This window comes from Lepisma saccharinum, chromosome 22, assembly GCF_977018435.1.
Source record: "Lepisma saccharinum chromosome 22, izLepSacc3.1, whole genome shotgun sequence".
Classification (NCBI taxonomy): Eukaryota; Metazoa; Arthropoda; class Insecta; order Zygentoma; family Lepismatidae; genus Lepisma; species Lepisma saccharinum.
The window spans coordinates 22,642,104-22,665,801 of record NC_139250.1 but is presented as its reverse complement, the minus strand read 5'-3'; the positions used below and the strand labels follow the sequence as shown (position 1 = coordinate 22,665,801).

The following is a 23,698-nucleotide window of genomic DNA, read 5'->3' as shown; positions in this document are numbered from 1 at the left end:
TGTATCTCTGTTGCACGATAGCTCGTGCCACCATTACCGTCGACTACGTGAATCAAATGTTCCGTGCGTTCGATTATGTAACCCCCCCTGTCAGTGTAGCAACCACACAGTATTTTTACAAGATGACGTGTGAGCAGTTTGTTTTTTTTCCAATTTAATTTTCTATGTTTGCCTAACCTAACTGAACCTAACCTTCCGTGAATGGTTTGTGGATCAATTTTCGCTTAAAAACCTTTAGTGAATAGTTTGTGCGGCATTTTTTGGTTCATAAGTTTGGAAACACTGCATATCAGCTGACAATAGACAACATGAGTCAAGATTTGCCCGCCATATTGTGTGTAACGAAAACGAATTAGCAACAACCAATAAATACTTGTAATGTTAAAAATTACGCTTTTTTCAGTAAAAAAAAACATGGTAAATGTCTGTTATATCGGAGACACATTTCTTCATTTTTACAGAAGAAACTACTTACTGAAATGAGTTTCTGTAGCATTTTGAAAGTTCGTGGATGTATTTTCTCACCGTAGAATGCTGCACAACAAGAAATTAGCACTTTTGATATAATAAACTTGCATTTTGTGCAAAGCGACAACATTATGTAGTTGTTTCCATTATGTACCTGCAGATGGTGCGATCATCGAAAATCACGCGGTTTAGCCAGTGTTTCTAAATGTGCCTTTTTTTAAAGAGAATTTTTTGCTATTATTTTTTAAACTATGCTCACCTAACCTAACCTAACCTTGCTGGAAATTGTCTGTGGGGCTATCGTGAATGGGTTTTGGGACTGTCCCTCAATGGTTCTCAGGGCTATCGTGAATCGTTTTTGGGGCTATCCATCAATGGTTTGTGATGACATAATGAACACGAAAGTAGGTATTTTTCGGTTAAGAAGGTTGAAACACTGCATACCCACTCCAAATCGAAAAAACACAAGCACAACGCACGATGATCCACAGCTGTGCGTGCCATATTGTATGTCCCACAATGGAAGAAAGGACCCAAAAGGATTACTCGTAATGTGAAAAATCGAAGTTATTTTCGTGTAAAAAGCTTAATGGCACCATCAACTATGTTCCGCAATACACAATTGGTAAGTACGAACCATTTGAAACTGAAAATATCCGATAGAAATGTGTCTCCGATATAACAGACATTTACCAAAAACATAATCCCAAGTTGAAAAATGTCCCGCTATGCATATAAGGTAACTACAAATGTAAATAATTCGGAAATAAACGAGTTAAATGACTTTTCACTATATCTAACTGGTACCAGGTTGAGTTAGGTCAGGTACGTATAGTATACTAATTAGAGGTAGTCCGTGTAATACTAAAGTACCCAGTTTTGTAGCCTGATACTTCCATGTTTCGTCAGGTCTCAGTTGCCGTCAAGCTTAAGAATGTGTGCGTGTACCATGATTTAGTTCACAACTAAAAAAAATCTGAATTTAGGCACTCGCTTTCTTACTTTACCCAGTCATAAACCATACTTTCGTCAGTCAAAAACGGTAACACTTTACTATACCGGAGACGGATTTCTTCAAATACACAGGAGAAAGTACTTATGCAAATCATTTTCTGTAGCGTTGTTGATGTTCGGGAATGTAGTTTTGATCCATTTTAATACGAATGCATGTGGTTTTCTACGAAAATCTATTTCTGACGTGCTATTGCTGCTGCCGCTATTTATTTCTGCACGAGAGCACAATACGTGCTATTGCTGCTGCTACAACATGATTTGTTGAGGATGCATCGTGAAGTTGTTGCCGGGTGTGGAAGATGCCATGGAATTTGTAATTCCGATATTGTCCGTATATGCTAAATTGAACGAAAGGAGTGCTAATGGTACCTAACCTAGGGACTATCGTATGTAAGAAATATACATTATTTTCGTTAGAAATCCATTATTTCACCTAAAGAAATGTTCTGCAACGCAGAATAGGGTAAATTTCTCGTAAGGGACAAACGGATTTCATCAAATTTACAGGAGAAATTACTTACCGAATGCAGTTTCTTTATACTTCTGGAAGTTCGGAGAAGTGTTTTCTCGTATCGTTCATTGAATTTTGACGGTAAATCATCTATTTTTCGATATAAATGTGTGACCGATGCATGGAAGTTCTTGAATCCATTTACTTCCAGGTGGATGTAGCCTGTGTGTGATGACGTAATCCTGGTCAGTGTTTCCAAACACGTGTTTTTGTAACTGAAGAAGATACGTTTCCACAAATGGTTTGTGGGGCTATGTGTCAATGGTTCGTGGGGCTATGCGTCAATGGTTCGTGGGGCTATGCGAGAATGGTGTGTGGGGCTACGCATATTTTTTTCGAAATCAATTTTTAACTATTGTAACCTATAGTGACCCTACCTAACCTAACCTTACCTGAAATGGTTCGTGGGGCTATGTATGAATGGTTTGTGGGGCTATGCGTTAATGGTTTGTGGGCTACGTAGGTATTTTTGGGTGCGGTGGGGTGGAAACACTGCATGCTGAGTACGGTAGTGAAACTGTGATCGCCATTTTGCGTGTTACCGAAGGCAAAAAGAAACGAAGAAAACTTACTCAATATGTCGCAAATAGAGCTTATTTCGGTATACCCTTATTTCCGTGAAATAAGCGAAATGCCACCTTCAGCAATGTTTCTCAATGCAGAATACGTAAGTATGAATATTCAAATTAAATAAACTAGCAAATTTCAGCTGTTTGTCCCATACGAGAAATTTACCCAGAATAGTACGTTATCAATGTAAAAAATTGCGAAATAAATCATTGATAGGTGTCTCCGGTATAGTAAAGTAGTACCTCAATAACTGGTGTACCTTTGCAGTTCAACCAAGATGGTCAGGAAAGCAAGAGATTCAATAAACTTATCCACCTCCTATTGTAAACTGCTGGAATGCATTACAAAACATAAAACAAATCATTTCCAATGTTAAGGAACCATCCTTAACTGGTTCAAAGGCCAACACACCCTCTTTCTACCCACCGACAAAACTGGCAAATGTTCACTGAAAGTTCGGAACTTGGTCATTCTGAGAATAAATAGCGTGCTAACAAGTCACACTGTATACATAGCGTGCTAACAAACCACACTGTATACTGATTGTATGAACATTTTTCTTGAACAGATGTCACAATATTTAGGGACACGAGAAGCCTTTCTTGTTATGGATTGTGCTAGTTGGCATAAGTCAAAAAATTTAAAGGTATTTATTGCTGCACGGTGTAAAAAAGACGAGAATATTTGCCCTTGTTCCAACTTAGATTCCTAGGTACATTTTGTTTACTTGTAAAATGCTACATAACATTGAAAAAGCTGCGATATGTTGCTCGCAACAATTGGTTTATCGAGTTGAATTGCACGATATATAGAAAGAAACAATAATATATATTTGTATATTTACAGTTCATTTCATAATTATCTGATACCGGGTCTATAATTTCCACCACCGACTAATAATTTGGAAATTCGTTGTACAATAAGGAGTTGAAGACAGATGCGTTTTTCACTTGTATGGATTGCGTCAACTTACCAAAATTCGATTCCTCCGGCTGATGCAAACTTTATATAACGTAAATTTCCTAAAAACACTACAACTGAAAATTTTGACAGTTGTATACGTAAAATTTATAACAATTTAACGAAAGCTTTAAATCGGCGCCCAGCATGCAACGAAGTAAGAACATCCGTGATCATCAATATGATCAATGTTGCCAAACAAATTCAATATAAATCCTCTTGTGCCAAAGTGTCACCATAATCTCCGGGTTTCCGTTTGGTTCTACAGAACATTTATTTTATACATATTTTCCTTATTCCTTGCGGCCAGACGTGGATTTGATTTAATTGCGTAGTCTAGAGGCACAGATTAGGGTGTCTAGAGGAATCATGTGAATGAGAGTAAAAATATGTCTCCCCGGACAACATCCTGTTCTATTTGAATGGAAGTGTATGTACGTTTCTCCGGAGCTTGTGTTCGGCTACGAGGTTTTTCGGATCGTGATTGTGTTATCCGGTTTTTATTTCGTAGTTATTACGTGTTTGACTATAAAATACCTCTTCTGAGGTATTCGAAGTGAAAATTAATTTGGATTTATTAACTTAGTTTGTGTATTTGTGTAAATAAGAGTATAGTAGTGGTAACGATAAACTGACTCACCTGAACGCTATTAATCAGTGTAATGGGGGAAGAAGCAACCCTATGTGCTGCTGATACCCTATTAGCATTAAGCGGTGGTGAAACTCCCGTCTTTCTACAGACTAATATATCAAGAGTGAATGACGAGGATGCTATCATGAAAGGGGTGGAAGAAAAACAAGAACATCGTCCAAAAAAGAGATCGGCGGATTCAGAATCAACCGCCCAACCAGATAAAATCATTCGATCGAACGAGAATGAAAATTCTCCATCACGACAGTACACATATGACAATGCACAATCAGGTCCATATATAGTACTGTTAGAGGGAACAGGAAAAAATATAGGAAAACTGTCCGGTGGCAGTTTAGGGAATAAATTTCGAAAGGCAGGACTAGACATAGAATTGATCGAACAGTGTGGTAAAAATAGAGTCCGTGTGACTTTTCCAAATGCAAAAGCTGCAAATGCTTTCACACAAAACGAAATGTATCATAAGGATTTACAGGTTCGAGCTAGAATTTCTCAAGCTCTTGTACAGCGAGACGGTCTTATTTTCGGAGTTGGCATAGATATCAGTGTACAACACGTTATGGATGGAGTGTAATCGGCGATCCCAGTCATCAGTGCGAGGCGTATGCAGAAGAAAGTATGGAATAATACGGGTTCTTTCGATCTGAGAGACACAAAATTAATATGCCTAACCTTTCAGGGTAATGTCTTACCAGAAAGAATACTAGTAAACAGTGAAATTTTCGAGGTCCGACCTAGAACGAGGTCTGTCTTACAATGTCAAAACTGTTTCCGTTATGCGCATCAAACTAAGAACTGCCGTTCAAAAGCAATCTGCATCAACTGTGGAAAAGAAAAACATGGAGATTCCTGCACAGAAGTTCCTATTTGTGTCATATGTCGAGGTAATCATAGAGCTACATCCCCAGATTGCCCTCAACGACAAATAGAACAGCAAATACAGACGCGGATGGCGGAGGAAAACTTATCTTATTTTGAAGCTAAGGCAAAAATATTGGGGACATATAAACCACCTCTAACCAGAAGAGACATTTTGGCACCTCCATTAACTGCTAAACAATTTCCACCGCTCCCCTCTCACGCTGAGGTCATCGAATGTACAATGGCACGTCCATTAATATCTCTGACAACTAGAGAGTCAATAACTCCTAAAATAGTTACATCCTCGCAACCCTCAATGCGAAAACAGAAAAATCACACGAGTGTGAGCAAAGATGGGCTGCACTCACGTAGAAGCAATATATGGACACGAGAAACTCCAAAACCACCTAAAGAGCTATTTTATGAATCTTCATCACTTGACAGTTTATCCGAAGACGAGGAGAAAACGCCATCACCCTCAATTGGACGAAATGCGCAACCCCAGTCTGGATCCAATCACATTGAGCAACATCCACATGAGCATAGATCATCAAATAGACAGATCATTTCAAATCCTCCAGCGGAAAATCTTCAGGCACTGTATAAATCGTTAATGCAAACTTTGCCAGAGCTGTGGTCGGCACTAATAAATATATCAGAACTTAGAAGACAACAACCACTACTTAAACATATTCATGAGCTAACAGGGAATCTCTTGACTGTTTTACAAAACTTAATTTCATAAATCCAGGAATCAAAGGGGGAAAAAATTAATAGTATATTGTAGGGAATGGAATTTTTAATTCAGTGGAATATAAATAGTTTTTCCGCACGTAAAATCGAATTAAATAAACTAATTGAGGAATCCCATCCTTTAATTCTCTGTTTACAAGAGACTAAAGGAAAGCAATACGAGAATTACAATCTAAAATATTATAATACTATAGGTCCGCCATTTCAACACAATGAAAGAGGTGTGAGCATACACATTCATGAGAGTGTGCCCCACCAAACTCTTTTTTTATACCCAAAAATTAATATAGTAAACAGATATCATGTAGAAATCATAGCAGTGCGCATAAAAATACAAAACTTTTATTTCAGTATTATTAATTTTTACATACCTTCGAATTCGTTATCTCAAAAAATACAACTACAAGATTTTCAAGGTGTTCTGGACAATATTCCAGGCCCTTATATTTGTGTAGGAGATTTTAACGGGCATCATCCAATGTGGGGCGGTTCACGATCAGATCATTTAGGCCAGATTTTAGTGGACTGGATAGAACATAATAATTTTATCATACTTAATGATGGTTCCATAACACATATTCCTCGATCCGGAAATAATCCTTCTGTGATAGATCTAACCATAGTGTCTGATGAAATTTTCCCCCAACTTACCTGGTTTGTGGATGAGGATATGCGTGGAAGTGATCACTTGCCCATACATGTTCAAGGAAGATTTATGTATAATGTACAGATCCCGCGAAATACACCTCTTCTTAGACGCTGGAAAACTAACCTTATTGATTGGTCATTGTATTCCACAACAATTGACTCCTTGATATTATCAGAAAATTTACGATCAAATACTGATGTCTCGTATTCTCAATTTATACAACTAATTACAAAAACTCTGGATATCGTAGGTGTACGTTCAAAAGGGCAAGATATACATAGATTCCCACAATTATATTGGTGGACACCAGAATGCGAGACTGCTAAACAGAACCGTAAACGTGATGAGAAAACATTTGCTAGCAGACCCACAATTACCCACAAAATTGCCTGGAAGAGAAGTCAGGCTCTTGCTAAAAAAGCTTTCAAAAAAGCCAAAAAATAGCCTGGATAAATTATTGTAACACTCTAGGAAATGCTGAACCTATAAAACTCGTCTGGAAAAAAAATAATTACTTAAGACACCCGAAACTAAGCAGGAAACAGACGATTGACGTAACCTGGCAAAATGAATTTCTCTCCATGATTGCGCCTCCTTCAGTAAATATAGAATATCAACCTCCTCTGGTTCCACAACAAATTTTTACAAGAGAGTTTCCAGCTGTGACTGTCATAGAATTACATAATATACTACATAGAGTTAAAAATTCAGCACCAGGAATGGATGGAATTCCATACCAAGCTATAAAGAGCTAACCTAAAAGGGGATTTGATATTTTAGTCGCTATATACAATAAAACATATACCGGGGGTAGTATACCTTCAGAATGGAAAACACATGTAGTAATTCCTATATTAAAGTCGAATAAACCACCATCAAATGCCCGTTCCTACAGACCAATAGTTCTAATTTCAGTATTGGAAAAATTATTCGAACGCACGCTACAAAAACGTCTTATGTGGACTTTAGAAAAACAACGATTCTTTTCCCCTACGCAAATTGGTTTCAGATTACAACATAGTAGTCAAGATGCCATTGCAATTCTCAACGCTGTAATTCAAAATAACATTGTCATGAATTCCTATTGTTATAGTTTATTTATCGATGTGGAAAAAGCCTATGATGCTGTACCACTGATGCAACTTTGTCAATTACTAGAAAGAATAGATTGTTGTAACCCCGTTTACCTGGGGTTAGAGGTCACAGGGAAGTTTCATTTAAACATTTAGGTAGAGCTTAATAATATCTGTGGCTGAACCTGCTCCGATTAGGAGGGTAGAGATATGGAAAGTTGGTGTAAAGGTTATTCACGCTTGTTCATACCTGGTAGGTGTGTGTGTTGTCTTGTCCTGATGCTCCTTGCAGACCGAATCGTGACAGTTGCCAAGGTTCTATCCAGCGACCCTCAGCTCACCAAACCGAGCAATCCCTTGCGCCTTGTAGCATGCTAGGCAGCGGTAACTCCGTGTTCCATCGTCGTAGTTCAGCAGTGTAATGTGTTGTAAAGTATCGGACTAATTATCCATGTAGCGTCGATGAGTGTCAGAATCCAAAAGAGAGCGAGCTCCGGGACGGAGCTTGCTTTTATCATTCTAGGCGTCGGAAGGTTGTTAAACCTTTCGAACGCGGTAGATCCTGTTTAGATCCACGCGTTTGCCTTTCCAGTTCCTTGTTTTACGGAAGTTACAAGTTAGCGCATTCTTGAGATCGCTCGCTGGTCGGACAAGTCCAGGAAATAAACAAGTGTGAATATTAACATGACGAGGTTTTCTCGGTTTAATAATCTCCATATCTCTACATTCCCCTTGTTGAAATAATCGAACCACTCTGTGATGGTCGACTACCTCGTCCGGAGTAGGTTATATTTAAAAATTATGATTTATTAGAAAACCAATACAGCAAGTCAATCACCAGAAGATTCACATCACCATAAAAAAAATTGAAATCACCAGAATAGTCATATCATCAAAAATAACGTAGCTCCAAACACCGTTGAGAAAAATATAAAAACACGTAGAGAAAAAAAAATGAAAACTGTAGGTTATAGCCTCTTATAAACTCAAAAAGTACGAGCACAATAACTAAGTTCTGAGGCATGGGTATAAATAATTACGTAAGTGTGACACTGAACCAGTTTTGAATGAATTATGACAACACGAGAATAAAAAAAAAACACATGTCAGCACAGTGTGAAGAAACGCCGGAAACCGCACGCGGTTGTATTTACTGTTTGCTGAGTTCAAAGTACACTCGGCATATCACACACGATGCTGGGGCGGAGCCTTGAGGTGAGTTGCCATGGCAACGCTGTAAACTTCATGTCGCTATAGGCTGGACATTCTTTGCAGCTGACGAAAAAAAAACACAAAAGAAAGAGATGTATCTCTAATCCAGTATGGGCAGTACCCATGGGCACAAACTTCTGGCACTGTAAAGGACATGCGTGTGTATTAATTGCGCGTGCCTGACGGTAGTTGAAGTGGCTGAGCAGCGGAACACTTTTAGCCGATGAAAAATAACATTAAGTATCATGTGTCGTCAGTAAACACGGGCAGTACGCACGGAGTGGGCGGGGCCTTGTCGATGTAGATCGCCGTGACGTCATGGTAGGGCAGTCTGGAAGTCAAGTTTGCGATGGCGCTTTGGGTCAAGAGACGTCCTGAGTAAAGCGCTCCACATCTGTGTCGCGGCCTGGGAGATGGAAAATCAGCCATGTGGTCCAGACGGGAACGGGTCCTTTGGTGCTGGAACTCCACAAAATCGTTGTCGGTCTCTGCGATGAGCCTAAGCCAAGCGTCAGGTTAACCTTGCAGCAGGTTTTATGTATCAATCCGCGCGGGAACTGAGCACAGAATCTTCCGTGCCAGTCTTGCCTCAACCGCCGAGCTGCTTACATCGCAGACACTGAGAAAATCTACAGTATTGCCAACCGCACAACACATCAAAACCCGCATGCATGTCAAGCGGAATATATTTGTGTTTCTTTTTGTCTCCTGAAACATAACATTTTAGAAGTACTTTCGGCGCATAAATTATTTTAAAAAATGTGTCATTACTTAATATAAATGCGAAATATCTTCGAAACATGAGAGTATTTTTCCCAGGGGGGCAAACAAGTCACATTTCCCCCTAAAGAGTGTAGTTCCCTAATAACATTGCTTAAATTTGAATTTATTGTGTTAATGCAATAATTAACATATTATTGTGACTAAAATGAAATTATATGTGTGAAATACATAATTTTTGGTTGACTTTCATTTTCCAGGGAGGGAACGGCCCCCTTGCCCCTCCTTCCGGACGCCCATGAGCATGTGTGTATATTTCGAGCACGCAAAAATAAAAAATAAACAAAGATATAAGTAAACAACGACAGGCCCTCTTGAATTTAATGACAAATTATTGTTTTTGGTTTATAAAAAAATACGTTTATGAAAACCTTTGTTACTGTAAGACACACGCACTTCAAGTTATACCAGCAAAAAAAAAGTATGATTTGTTATTGTGGATATATACAATCAGGTGCATTGTCTGCTGCTATTATTCTGGTTACAATTTATGAATCACTTCACTAAACCAGGATTCAAATCTTGGTCTGTCCATTTCTTGCTAATCATCCATCCCTTTCCTTGCACGGAACAGTAAATATATGCGCCTTCAACAAAGACGTCATTGCCGTCAGTAGGTGAAACAATAAGCCTCCCCCTTCCCCTCTCCCTTTCTCGTCGGTTTCTTCAGCCCTGGCGGTGGTTTTGCATGGTGATATATATATAATAAAAAAAATCAATATAACGCCCACGCCCCTCCCAGAGTTAAAGCACGTCTGGTCCAAATAATAAACATGTTTCTTCTCACGGTGATATCTTTTAATACCGGGGACATTCTTTTGTAGTCAAACAACAAACAATCGTTTCCTCTTCCTAAACTCAAACCGCAAATCATTCAACACCCGGGATACAGTTCGTGCGCCCATTGATGGCAAATCACCTCACGGCCTGTTTTACTTTGATCTTGTTTCCGTAAGGAGGATTATGCATTTTAAACAACTTGCTTGATTTGAAGAGCTTTTCCCTTCGGATGAAGCCCACAATAACACTCGCTGAACAGGAAACCTTGCTTGATTCAGCTATTCTCGCCGCTGTATAGCACGATTATTAATCACAATAAACATAGGGTTAAAATAGTGGGATGTGCAACACTGGTTTCACGGATTCCACGCGCTCTGCAACGTATTCAGTCTTGCTCGACTCGCACTTGGGCTTCAGGGATTCCTGAGCTCAATACAAACTCCAGTTGGCGAATCTGCGGATCCAAGTTCGTCTGCACAGTGATTGCAACCGATCAAGTCCACACCTGCTAATGGATGTATTATTTTGTCTGTATTTTACAAATCAAATAACTCTGTTCTTGCAAGTATGCAGTTGTGTCAGAATAGAACCCGTCTCAGTGGAACTATATTCTTGCGCGCACGTTTGGATCTACATATGCGAAAACCTGCTGCAAGGTTAACCTGACGCTTGGCTTAGGTCTCTCGCTCGATGGTACAAGCCGGTGGTCGTCATGGGTCCGGTAACATCCGTGGCGATGAGAATGAAACAAGCGCAAAAAAGGGAAAAATTAGGAAAAAGCAAAAGGTAGTGGAGCAGATTTACAATAAATGATGACGGGTTATAAAATCAATTGAAAAAGGACTTTCAGTTAAAACTGGAGAATTATTTTGGGGGGGATGGGAGGTAATATCTAATTTGAATGACGGCGAAGGGGCGTTGTTGCTTATATGACGTAGAGTTTTTAAGGGGACCTGTTTATGATTAACAGGTTTACATGAGGGAAGTTCGCCGGGGGGGAATGGGGGGGAATAGGTGGACTAGTCGGCAGTAGTATCTGACTGAGCTAAGGACACTTTTCTTCGTGGGTAGTCCTTTATTTGCACGTACTTATAACTAATTTGCACGTACTTATAACTAATTTGCACGTACTTAGAACTAATTTGCACGGGTTTTAATTTATTTGCAAGTACTTAGAATACTTTACATTTATGTATTTGCATGTTTATAACTTTTTATGAATATATAATTATTTATTTTATGAAAAATATGTATATAGAAGGTAATTAGAGGTACTAAACGCTATGCATATGTTTTTATATTCATTACTGCAAAGTATGTAATGTATAAATCGATAATATTAATGTTTATAATATTGAAAATAAGAGTTTATGGTTTATGAACCGCTATGAACGGTGGTAATGGGTGTAGGTACAGGTCCAATTACGATTGGGGACGGTCCCGGTACTCGAACCCGCGATATGTAATATTATTAATTAGTACTATGTAATAATTGCATTATATTATGAAACACGGTGGTGCAACACGCTAGACAGAATACGGTGAACTCCGCGCTCCGCGCTGAGGGTAGACGAGAAAGGAATTTGGGAGATGTGCGGTCAAGGTCAAATGACGTCAGAACGTCAGAACAAAGAAGGAATCTGAATCACCAATCAGAGAACGCGTCGGTAGATTTTAGAACCGGTTTTTTCAAGGTTAACCAGTACGCAAGAACAGGGGAAAGCTATGCAATGCCGTAGGGCAGGGGAGGGATTGAACCAGACAACAAAGGATGTCTGAGAATGCGCAGCAATGGTCAAATCTCTGAAGCTATGCGGTTTCCGCCGCCAATTAATATTCCGCTCAGGTTTGCCTCCAAGGCACAGGACGCTTTAGCGCAGGTTTTTTTTATCTGTACTATGAAGAAGGGACAGCTATTAGGGACGGGGCCTACAGTTTTCACCATTTGCTTTTATCACGGGGTAACGAACCTAGGACCCTTTGATTATTGATTTAGGTAGTAAATGTATGTTACTGTGTGCTATTTAACTTAATTTTGAGTTTATTTTTTACCAAACTTTGACTTTATGTCAAACATTTTCACAGCTTATCCTTATTTTTACCAAAATAACACTATTTGTACTATTCAAGCAACATTTTTTATTAAATTTTGCACTCACAAAAAACATTTTTTCAATTTTTAACTTATTATTTTACAATTTTATGTTAATTTTTTACCAAAATAACACTATTTGTACTATTCAGGAAACATTTTTTATTAAATTTTGGACTCGCAAAGACATTTTTTCAACTTTTAACTTATAATTTTACAATTTTATGTTAATTTTTTACCAAAATAACACTATTTGTACTATTCAAGCAACATTTTTTATTAAATTTTGCACTCACAAAAAACATTTTTTCAATTTTTAACTTATTATTTTACAACTTTAAGTTAATTTTTTTACCAAAATAACACTATTTGTACTATTCAGGAAACATTTTTTATTAAATTTTGGACTCGCAAAGACATTTTTTCAACTTTTAACTTATAATTTTACAATTTTATGTTAATTTTTTACCAAAATAACACTATTTGTACTATTCAAGCAACATTTTTTATTAAATTTTGCACTCACAAAAAACATTTTTTCAATTTTTAACTTATTATTTTACAACTTTAAGTTAATTTTTTTACCAAAATAACACTATTTGTACTATTCAGGCAACATTTTTTATTAAATTTTGGACTCGCAAAGACATTTTTTCAACTTTTAACTTATTATTTTACAACTTTATATTAATTTTTACCAAAATAACACTATTTGTACTATTCAAGCAACATTTTTTATTAAATTTTGCACTCACAAAGAGATTTTTTCAATTTTTAACTTATTATTTACAATTTTATGTTAATTTTTTTACCAAAATAACACTATTTGTACTATTCAGGCAACATTTTTTATTAAATTTTGGACTCGCAGACATTTTTTCAACTTTTAACTTATTATTTTACAACTTTAAGTTAATTTTTTACCAAAATAACACTATTTGTACTATTCAAGCAACATTTTTTATTAAATTTTGCACTCACAAAAAACATTTTTTCAATTTTTAACTTATTATTTTACAATTTTATGTTAATTTTTTTACCAAAATAACACTATTTGTACTATTCAGGCAATATTTTTTATTAAATTTTGCACTCACAAAAAACATTTTTTCAATTTTTAACTTATTATTTTACAATTTTATGTTAATTTTTTACCAAAATAACACTGTACTATTCAGGCAACATTTTTTATTAAATTTTGGACTCACAAAGACATTTTTACAACTTTTTAACTTATTATTTACAATTTTGTACCTATTTTTAACCTAAATAACACTATTTACACTATTCAGGAAAGACTTTTAGTTACATTTTCGGCACACAAAGTGTGTGTTCTCAACTTTTATTTGTTTATTTCTCAAGTTTAGCCTAATATTTACTCAAATAGCACGATTTGATCGTGTCTTTTATTACATTTTGGACACACACACACACACACACACACACACACACACAGAGAGAGAGAGAGAGAGAGAGAGATTTTTTCCAAGTTTACAGGATTATTCTCTAGTTTACTCAAATAACATAATTTAGATGTGTTTTGAATTATATTTTGGATGCAAAAGTATGTTTTGACAAGTTCTACCCTTTTATTTTACAAGTTTAGGCTTATTATTACTCAAATAACACAATTTAATCCAGTCAGGAAGGATTTGTTATTATATTTTGGATGCACAAAGAGAGGTTTTCAACTTTTTTATTGATTTTTTGCAGGGTATGTATTAATTTTTATTTATTTTGTTTTGTGTCATATATACATTTACAAATTTTTAACTTAGAGTTTAGTATTTATTTAATTTTTTCAAAAACACTAAAAAAAAGTACTTTTAGCTAAAATGTAAGCCACAGAATATATTATTATTATTATTATTATTAGGGTTTACTGATTTCCACTATGCTATTTTTGGTTCTGTATTTCTATATGTATTTATTTAGGGCAGGTTACGCCTGCCACGTAGGAAAGTTTGTTTATTTTAGAGTTTGCTGAGTATTTTGTTACTGCTATACTAGGTAAAAGTTTTCTAAATATACCAGATAGAGCTCTATATACTTTTGTTTTTGGTATTTTGGAGATGATGCGATCAGCACCACTCTCCATCTGCTTTTTATTTTATGTACCCAATATTATTTTGAGGCTTAGTGAATTCTAGAGCCTATTTATGCAGGAGAGAGGAGAGAGGACTTGAAAATTTTGATCTCAGACAACCCACAACTATTTGTCAGAGTATTTTAAAGGATATTTTATACTTATTATGTGCCACTAGAATATCAAAGCTTGCTTAATTTTTATGTCTGTAACGCATTTATTGTATTTCTAGCTAAGGCTTACTGGATAAAGTACACGAAATGTTTATCATTTCAACTATTTGCTTTTATACGAAGCCAAATTTTTAGTGTAACGAAAATTATTGTGTGTCTATAAAGACTGAAATCCCTTTCCCGATGGGTCCATAACTGGACGCTTACGAACATTGTTCCTTTTATTTTAAAAAAATATAACCATTTATCAATATATTGACAATTCACAGGACAAGACGAAGTTAACAGACGGCTTAGGGGCCTAGGTCCACTTTCCAAACTTTTTTACTATTCTAGAAGAATTATTTAGCTTTATAGCCTTTTTCAAGGTATTTTTGAAGTATTACTGGCTTCTTTGGGTGCATCAACATTTGGGTTATTTCCATTTGGTTTATTATACGAGGTTTATTTTTTACTCTAAGATCAATATATGTCTCCGAGGACTAAAATACATTTATTGAAGCTAAAAGCTTAGGCTGTAACTAGGGACTTAGTATGTGTATAACGACAATTTATAGGACAACACGAACTTTACAAAGGATTGTAGGTGATGTAGGCCCACACGCCAGAGCTTTGTTAATCTGCAAGAAGCATTTACAGCTAATGCTACGAGGAAATGAGGTTGATTTTTACTGTTTCAAAAGAATGCTATTTTTTTATACACCCAATATTTGCTTTTTCAAGTAACTACATGTGCCAGAAGCACTTACAGGCCAACTCTAACTAGACTTCGATTTATGTAAATGTAGCAAGAACTATATTTCTGAGGAAGCACGCAAAAGCAGATTACCAGATTAAAGTATCTGAAAAACAGATTTTTCTATGTAAGTATATTTTTATTGACTGGATTATTTAACAGATCAAACAGGAGGACTGCAAAATTCATTAAATGTAGTTCTATAGTATAGGTGGTTTCAGAGATATAAAAAAAACAAATATAAGATTTCGCTTTTTTTTGCTTCTGAGGCTAATCGCGACGCTAAGGGTAAATGGCGAGGAAATGTAACGGAGGAGAAACAGTCCCAAAAGTTATGGGCTGCATGTAAGTTAATACCACAGAGATATTACAGTAGGTGTAGGTTCTACCACCAGAACTTTTCTATCATAATAATAATGGTTATGCTGTACTGTTAGCTAAAGATGCTGATATTTGAGAAACTTAAAAGCTTATTTGCAAAATTTTAAGATAAATAATAATCTGTTAGACTGTAAACATATTTTATATCCATTCTGCGCAAGATCCGATGACAAAATTTAAAAATTGTAATCGCCCAGACAGGGACTCGAACCCTGGACAGATAGGTTAAAAGCCTAATGCTATACCAACTAAGCTATCTGGGCACAAGGTATTCTTTTTTTGAAAAGTTAGTTATGTTAAGAAATATATTGAAACATTTGAGAACACTCTTGGTCTGGTTCGACAGAGAAGGAGACAACATTTCCAAATTTTTACAGACTGGGTGTATTTTTCCACTATAGAGGCCTTCACTATATGTAATTCGAAACGCTAAAGTTCAGCTAGCTTCCAAAATTAAGGTAAAGATTGTGTTTGGCGAGATTAACAAGTTACAATTATATCCAGTTACGGACAAATAAAGCTAAAAGTCTCAGATTTACTGTACTAGCCAAGTTTTAGTAACATTTTCTTCACTTTAGTACAAATACCAAAGAAATAGGTATATTTTATTTATAATTTGACAAAATGTACTAGTATTTAATTCACAAAGTTAGGTAAAAAGCAGTATTTTTTAAAAATATTGTTACTGCCTTCAAATTTTATGTTATTTAGCCACTAACAACTGATTTACACTGTTTGGCATCCTTTAAATAGGAAAAGAAGGAATTATTTGTTTATTATTTTTACTACTTTATATTTATTTAAGAAAACAATTCTACAGTTTAACTTAATTTTAACAAATTGTTACTAATTTATATATCAAAGTTATGTTATTTAGAGTGTATCAAGGCGTATAAAGTTAATATTTGTACTTATCAGTTCAACTAACAATTATATTTTACACACAAAAGATGATGTTTACAGTTAAATTACTTGAATCAGAGAATAATATTTTACAGTAATTGATTCATTCAGCACTAGTCAGTACTTTTATGTTTCAGAAAGTTTTTTTAATTTTCTATTACGCATGCTATTTTGGGCTATTTTTAAAATGTATTTCAAAGGCAAACTGGTTTAATTTTCTGCTTATAATGCAAAGTTGACATAGTTTTCGCACAATGCATTGTACATTTGTTATATTCTCTACTTACAATCCAAATATTATGCTTATTTAATGTATAACTAACTAACTCTCTAGCCTTCTTAAACCCGAAGGTTCATGGGTGCAGCAACACATGCCTTTCATCTGTTCCTGTCCTGAGCAAGATCTATATACTTTTTTCCTTCCCTAACAATTTCCTTTAGGTCCATCTCTACATTATCCCTCCATCTTGTTTTGGTCTTCCTATTGGTCTTTTACCATCAGGTTTCCCAACAAGAATCCTGTATACTCTTCTTTCCTTTCCCATTTGTACCACATGATCTACACACCTAAGTCTTCTTGATTTAATTATTCTAATAATATCTGGACATGAATACAAATTATGTACTTCTAAATGATGTAACCTTCTCCACGCATCTGTCTCCTCATCTGTTTTAGGCCCAAATATTTTCCTAAGGATTTTATTTTCAAATACTCTCAATTTATGTTCCTTTTTCAATCTAAGGGACCAAGTTTATTTACTGTATTTAACTTTTATTTTTGTAATTAACAAAAATTAAAAGCTTATACTGTAGTTATTATATTTTTTTCTATCAGCTTATTTTGAAATTAATATTATTAGGTATAGCCTTTGATTTATAACTATATTGCTTTTTTTATCAATTTATCTAAGAGTACACGCAGACAAACACATGTGTACACACTTTTATGTAAATAGATATGCCTTTTTTCAATATTTTAGTATGAAGATTGCACTTTAGCTATTTAAGCAAGGGTAGGAAAGGTAGGATTTCTGAGAATTTGTTGCAGGATTTTGTTGTCCAAGTATAGATGAGAACTGAGCTGGGAGACTGTTTTGAACCTTTTCATGAGAGTTTGCATGTGAACTGTATGCAAATTGAGCACTATTGACTGTGCATGCTTCTAAGTTTTGCTGTTATTTTACATCAAGTCTGTGAGACTGTAGTCAGTTTTCCCATTTCAAGTAGTTTTTATTGATTGTATTTGTATATGTTTTGGGGACTTAGCAGTTTTATGTTATGAGTCAGTTTGTTGTAGAATATTTTTACATGATTGTTTTGAGATATTGAGTGTCTGCTGTTTTACTTGTAATTATTTTTCTTCTTGTGTTGTGTATTAGACTATATTTTGTCCAAGTTCGTAGTATTTAGAATAATTGTTATTGACTTGTAGATGTAGGGAGTAATAATCCTTTGCAAGATGCCCTATACTTTAGTCTGAACATTATTCTTAGTGTTCACTTTTGAAGCCTTAGTATTCTGGTAGTATTATTAATGTAGAGGTAAATTAGGCTGAAATGTAGGCATTTTTCTGATAAATTATACTCACTTAGTTGTTTCAGCAGGTAGAAGTTGCATGATGGTTTACTGCTGATGATGTTAATTTGCTCTTCTTATGTACTACGTATGATGTAGCTTACTTGAGTAATTGGAATTTTCTACTGAAAAAGGATTGCTTGTCTATTTTATTCCTATGTTGTTGAGTTTGTCCATAAGCAAGCCATGTTTTTACTCTATCCTATGCCTTGGAAGAATCTAGATATATTGTGTTTGCAGTTTTATGTTTCTCTAAGCTTTCAGCTATGTAGTTTTTTAAACTGTGCTATGGCTTAACTATTGATTTCTTTTTCTGGATGCCATGTTGGTTTCTGTGTATTCCTTTTGCTGCTTGAATTTGACTTTTTAATTTTTAATTTTTTTAATATTCTTTTACATAAAAAAAATCAAAGTACATTGTTAAAGTCAAAATGTGTTAAAAATCAATTTTTCAAAGTTAAAGTTTTAAAAATACAATTTTCTAAAATTAAAAGTTATAATAGTATCCAGAAAAAGAAATCAATAGTTAAGCCATAGCACAGTTTAAAAAACTACATAGCTGAAATCTTAGAGAAACATAAAACTGCAAACACAATATATCTAGATTCTTCAAAGGCATAGGATAGAGTAAAAACATGGCTTGCTTATGGACAAACTCAACAACATAGGAATAAAATAGACAAGCAATCCTTTTTCAGTAGAAAATTCCAATTACTCAAGTAAGCTACATCATACGTAGTACATAAGAAGAGCAAATTAACATCATCAGCAGTAAACCATCATGCAACTTCTACCTGCTGAAACAACTAAGTGAGTATAATTTATCAGAAAAATGCCTACATTTCAGCCTAATTTACCTCTACATTAATAATACTACCAGAATACTAAGGCTTCAAAAGTGAACACTAAGAATAATGTTCAGACTAAAGTATAGGGCATCTTGCAAAGGATTATTACTCCCTACATCTACAAGTCAATAACAATTATTCTAAATACTACGAACTTGGACAAAATATAGTCTAATACACAACACAAGAAGAAAAATAATTACAAGTAAAACAGCAGACACTCAATATCTCAAAACAATCATGTAAAAATATTCTACAACAAACTGACTCATAACATAAAACTGCTAAGTCCCCAAAACATATACAAATACAATCAATAAAAACTACTTGAAATGGGAAAACTGACTACAGTCTCACAGACTTGATGTAAAATAACAGCAAAACTTAGAAGCATGCACAGTCAATAGTGCTCAATTTGCATACAGTTCACATGCAAACTCTCATGAAAAGGTTCAAAACAGTCTCCCAGCTCAGTTCTCATCTATACTTGGACAACAAAATCCTGCAACAAATTCTCAGAAATCCTACCTTTCCTACCCTTGCTTAAATAGCTAAAGTGCAATCTTCATACTAAAATATTGAAAAAAGGCATATCTATTTACATAAAAGTGTGTACACATGTGTTTGTCTGCGTGTACTCTTAGATAAATTGATAAAAAAAGCAATATAGTTATAAATCAAAGGCTATACCTAATAATATTAATTTCAAAATAAGCTGATAGAAAAAAATATAATAACTACAGTATAAGCTTTTAATTTTTGTTAATTACAAAAATAAAAGTTAAATACAGTAAATAAACTTGGTCCCTTAGATTGAAAAAGGAACATAAATTGAGAGTATTTGAAAATAAAATCCTTAGGAAAATATTTGGGCCTAAAACAGATGAGGAGACAGATGCGTGGAGAAGGTTACATCATTTAGAAGTACATAATTTGTATTCATGTCCAGATATTATTAGAATAATTAAATCAAGAAGACTTAGGTGTGTAGATCATGTGGTACAAATGGGAAAGGAAAGAAGAGTATACAGGATTCTTGTTGGGAAACCTGATGGTAAAAGACCAATAGGAAGACCAAAACAAGATGGAGGGATAATGTAGAGATGGACCTAAAGGAAATTGTTAGGGAAGGAAAAAAGTATATAGATCTTGCTCAGGACAGGAACAGATGAAAGGCATGTGTTGCTGCACCCATGAACCTTCGGGTTTAAGAAGGCTAGAGAGTTAGTTAGTTATACATTAAATAAGCATAATATTTGGATTGTAAGTAGAGAATATAACAAATGTACAATGCATTGTGCGAAAACTATGTCAACTTTGCATTATAAGCAGAAAATTAAACCAGTTTGCCTTTGAAATACATTTTAAAAATAGCCCAAAATAGCATGCGTAATAGAAAATTAAAAAAACTTTCTGAAACATAAAAGTACTGACTAGTGCTGAATGAATCAATTACTGTAAAATATTATTCTCTGATTCAAGTAATTTAACTGTAAACATCATCTTTTGTGTGTAAAATATAATTGTTAGTTGAACTGATAAGTACAAATATTAACTTTATACGCCTTGATACACTCTAAATAACATAACTTTGATATATAAATTAGTAACAATTTGTTAAAATTAAGTTAAACTGTAGAATTGTTTTCTTAAATAAATATAAAGTAGTAAAAATAATAAACAAATAATTCCTTCTTTTCCTATTTAAAGGATGCCAAACAGTGTAAATCAGTTGTTAGTGGCTAAATAACATAAAATTTGAAGGCAGTAACAATATTTTTAAAAAATACTGCTTTTTACCTAACTTTGTGAATTAAATACTAGTACATTTTGTCAAATTATAAATAAAATATACCTATTTCTTTGGTATTTGTACTAAAGTGAAGAAAATGTTACTAAAACTTGGCTAGTACAGTAAATCTGAGACTTTTAGCTTTATTTGTCCGTAACTGGATATAATTGTAACTTGTTAATCTCGCCAAACACAATCTTTACCTTAATTTTGGAAGCTAGCTGAACTTTAGCGTTTCGAATTACATATAGTGAAGGCCTCTATAGTGGAAAAATACACCCAGTCTGTAAAAATTTGGAAATGTTGTCTCCTTCTCTGTCGAACCAGACCAAGAGTGTTCTCAAATGTTTCAATATATTTCTTAACATAACTAACTTTTCAAAAAAAGAATACCTTGTGCCCAGATAGCTTAGTTGGTATAGCATTAGGCTTTTAACCTATCTGTCCAGGGTTCGAGTCCCTGTCTGGGCGATTACAATTTTTAAATTTTGTCATCGGATCTTGCGCAGAATGGATATAAAATATGTTTACAGTCTAACAGATTATTATTTATCTTAAAATTTTGCAAATAAGCTTTTAAGTTTCTCAAATATCAGCATCTTTAGCTAACAGTACAGCATAACCATTATTATTATGATAGAAAAGTTCTGGTGGTAGAACCTACACCTACTGTAATATCTCTGTGGTATTAACTTACATGCAGCCCATAACTTTTGGGACTGTTTCTCCTCCGTTACATTTCCTCGCCATTTACCCTTAGCGTCGCGATTAGCCTCAGAAGCAAAAAAAAGCGAAATCTTATATTTGTTTTTTTTTATATCTCTGAAACCACCTATACTATAGAACTACATTTAATGAATTTTGCAGTCCTCCTGTTTGATCTGTTAAATAATCCAGTCAATAAAAATATACTTACATAGAAAAATCTGTTTTTCAGATACTTTAATCTGGTAATCTGCTTTTGCGTGCTTCCTCAGAAATATAGTTCTTGCTACATTTACATAAATCGAAGTCTAGTTAGAGTTGGCCTGTAAGTGCTTCTGGCACATGTAGTTACTTGAAAAAGCAAATATTGGGTGTATAAAAAAATAGCATTCTTTTGAAACAGTAAAAATCAACCTCATTTCCTCGTAGCATTAGCTGTAAATGCTTCTTGCAGATTAACAAAGCTCTGGCGTGTGGGCCTACATCACCTACAATCCTTTGTAAAGTTCGTGTTGTCCTATAAATTGTCGTTATACACATACTAAGTCCCTAGTTACAGCCTAAGCTTTTAGCTTCAATAAATGTATTTTAGTCCTCGGAGACATATATTGATCTTAGAGTAAAAAATAAACCTCGTATAATAAACCAAATGGAAATAACCCAAATGTTGATGCACCCAAAGAAGCCAGTAATACTTCAAAAATACCTTGAAAAAGGCTATAAAGCTAAATAATTCTTCTAGAATAGTAAAAAAGTTTGGAAAGTGGACCTAGGCCCCTAAGCCGTCTGTTAACTTCGTCTTGTCCTGTGAATTGTCAATATATTGATAAATGGTTATATTTTTTTAAAATAAAAGGAACAATGTTCGTAAGCGTCCAGTTATGGACCCATCGGGAAAGGGATTTCAGTCTTTATAGACACACAATAATTTTCGTTACACTAAAAATTTGGCTTCGTATAAAAGCAAATAGTTGAAATGATAAACATTTCGTGTACTTTATCCAGTAAGCCTTAGCTAGAAATACAATAAATGCGTTACAGACATAAAAATTAAGCAAGCTTTGATATTCTAGTGGCACATAATAAGTATAAAATATCCTTTAAAATACTCTGACAAATAGTTGTGGGTTATCTGAGATCAAAATTTTCAAGTCCTCTCTCCTCTCTCCTGCATAAATAGGCTCTAGAATTCACTAAGCCTCAAAATAATATTGGGTACATAAAATAAAAAGCAGATGGAGAGTGGTGCTGATCGCATCATCTCCAAAATACCAAAAACAAAAGTATATAGAGCTCTATCTGGTATATTTAGAAAACTTTTACCTAGTATAGCAGTAACAAAATACTCAGCAAACTCTAAAACAAACAAACTTTCCTACGTGGCAGGCGTAACCTGCCCTAAATAAATACATATAGAAATACAGAACCAAAAATAGCATAGTGGAAATCAGTAAACCCTAATAATAATAATAATAATAATATATTCTGTGGCTTACATTTTAGCTAAAAGTACTTTTTTTTAGTGTTTTTGAAAAAATTAAATAAATACTAAACTCTAAGTTAAAAATTTGTAAATGTATATATGACACAAAACAAAATAAATAAAAATTAATACATACCCTGCAAAAAATCAATAAAAAAGTTGAAAACCTCTCTTTGTGCATCCAAAATATAATAACAAATCCTTCCTGACTGGATTAAATTGTGTTATTTGAGTAATAATAAGCCTAAACTTGTAAAATAAAAGGGTAGAACTTGTCAAAACATACTTTTGCATCCAAAATATAATTCAAAACACATCTAAATTATGTTATTTGAGTAAACTAGAGAATAATCCTGTAAACTTGGAAAAAATCTCTCTCTCTCTCTCTCTCTCTCTCTCTCTCTCTCTCTCTCTGTGTGTGTGTGTGTGTGTGTGTGTGTGTCCAAAATGTAATAAAAGACACGATCAAATCGTGCTATTTGAGTAAATATTAGGCTAAACTTGAGAAATAAACAAATAAAAGTTGAGAACACACACTTTGTGTGCCGAAAATGTAACTAAAAGTCTTTCCTGAATAGTGTAAATAGTGTTATTTAGGTTAAAAATAGGTACAAAATTGTAAATAATAAGTTAAAAAGTTG

At 34.4% G+C, this 23,698-nt stretch overlaps 2 protein-coding genes across 2 annotated transcripts in view; one reads left to right on the top strand and one right to left on the bottom strand.

Annotated features, from left to right (window-relative positions):
• LOC146005016 (uncharacterized) overlaps nucleotides 1-3,689 on the bottom strand; it is a 32,394-nt gene extending 28,705 nt beyond the window's left edge. Inside the window, exon 1 of the mRNA XM_083144142.1 lies at nucleotides 3,537-3,689. The gene's annotated coding sequence lies outside the window, so the exon portion shown is untranslated. The remainder of the gene's footprint in view (nucleotides 1-3,536) is intronic.
• A 237-nt stretch (nucleotides 3,690-3,926) lies between these two features.
• The window catches only part of LOC146005044 (uncharacterized), a 72,675-nt gene continuing 52,903 nt past the window's right edge, over nucleotides 3,927-23,698 (top strand). Inside the window, exon 1 of the mRNA XM_083144190.1 lies at nucleotides 3,927-3,951. The gene's annotated coding sequence lies outside the window, so the exon portion shown is untranslated. The remainder of the gene's footprint in view (nucleotides 3,952-23,698) is intronic.